The sequence below is a fragment of the Condylura cristata genome, unplaced genomic scaffold (assembly GCF_000260355.1).
Source record: "Condylura cristata isolate star-nosed mole 26May11 unplaced genomic scaffold, ConCri1.0 scaffold00006, whole genome shotgun sequence".
NCBI classification, from domain to species: Eukaryota; Metazoa; Chordata; class Mammalia; order Eulipotyphla; family Talpidae; genus Condylura; species Condylura cristata.
The window spans coordinates 31,070,133-31,071,961 of record NW_004567107.1 but is presented as its reverse complement, the minus strand read 5'-3'; positions in this window follow the sequence as shown (position 1 = coordinate 31,071,961).

The window sequence follows — 1,829 nt, the reverse complement described above, 5'->3', positions numbered from 1 at the left end:
TCAGTTCAGTAGAACTGGTAGGGTGCATTCACCAATTTCTCCCTCTTTCTCCCTGAGTTATTCAATTCTTCATTTTCCCTTTTTTTGTAAATCCTTTAACATTTTTGTGTGTGTGTACAGTTGGGTCTCATTATAAGTCCCTTTTAAGTGTGGGTGAGGACCTGCAGTCCTCAATACTCAGGTCAACCAGTTTATGGGGTTGCCCGGTAACAGAACCAATGTTGAATGAGCATGACCGGGAATGCTGGACACAGAAGCTACCCATTCCCGTGCCAACCATCACACCAAATAGCCTCTAACACTCCCATCCCCAACCATTTTCATGCAGAAACAATGAGATTGGGGCTTTTCAGTATATCTTTACAGCACATTTTTTTCTGGTCTGAAGTCATGTGTTGATGAGCATATCATGGAAGACAGAATCAAGAGCTTTGTAAATTCAAGCTCTATTACATCTATTTCATCTCTCTGATCTACCAGGCCTGTCACTCTGTTTTAGAAGGAAATTAGATGGTTCTGACAAGACTGTTCTTCACAAAGCAATGTTGATTATTACCTAGTATTCTGTGATCGTATGGGTGTTTGCAAATTGATTTTTTGATGATTTGTTCTAGTATTTTCCCAGGTATGAAAACTAAACTGACTACTCTATGATTTTCAGGGCTGTCCCTTTCTGTTTCAAATATAGATCTTATCTCTACTTTTTGCTGTTTAGTGGCCTCACTGATCCCTGCTGAATTTTTTAAAATTGCTTTTGAAAAACAATGTTAGCATTGCTCAGAAGTTATGTGAGAAGAAATATTTATTTATTTGAAGACGTGAATATTTCATTAATTTTAAAAAGGAAAACATAGTGCCTAAGAGCAGTAATCCGGAGCTTCTCACAAACTAAAAGATTGGCTGGACTGCCTGTCCTCAGCACTTGGTAGACCTTAGACAAATCCTAAAATTTATAAGGTTACATTACAGGAAAATAACAATAAGTAAAGCATGTGAAATAAGATTTTTATGCCAAATTGATTTGAATCTTTCCTTGAGCAAACCAGCTTGTTAAAGATATACAGATTACATGATAAGATATACTTTTGAGATGTAAAGAGATTTCTTTAATCTTACAAAGAGAATATTCATTGATGGAGTTTGGTTTAACTGCTGTTTCCTGCCATTACAGTCAGTATCTATTAGAAGTGTAGGTGAAATCTCCTAACTTATTTTGAAAGTGTTTTCAGGGATCCTAGACTTTTACCATGTGGAATCTATATAGAGATGCGTTTTTGAGGGTGTACTAAACTCCAGAGGAAAACCAGAGAACAGCTGTGAAAGTTGTCTCCCCAAAATATCTGGGGCTAAAGGCTTCATGTGTCCAGCTAGAGAAGCAATGGGGTATTCTTCATTATTAGTTTTTCTTGTTATCATCACAGGTTCATCAGTACAGAGCTCTAGAATCTAGAAGCAATAGTTCAGTAAAGCGGTCTTTGTGACTCGAAGGCAGGCAGAAACATTTTTCAATTGCAGAAGCACTTAATTCTTTCTCACTTTAAGTGTGAAAGCCACTTGGGTGATAGCCCAGGCAGGGTATTGCAGACCAGGAGTGAAAAACTCTTGGCCTCTGAGAAGAAACAGTAGGGAGAAAAAAAAAAAAATCAGTTACCATGTACTAAGAGACCAAGGGAAAAAAAATATTGCATTTAGAAAAAAATTGCTCTTGGCAACTGTGCTGAAGACTCTTAAATTTGGAAGTTAAACATGGGAAAATGTTATAAACGGGTTGCGCCGTATTTGTCTATCACTCTTTCTTTGAAGTGGGTGACTGGAAAGTATGAACACAT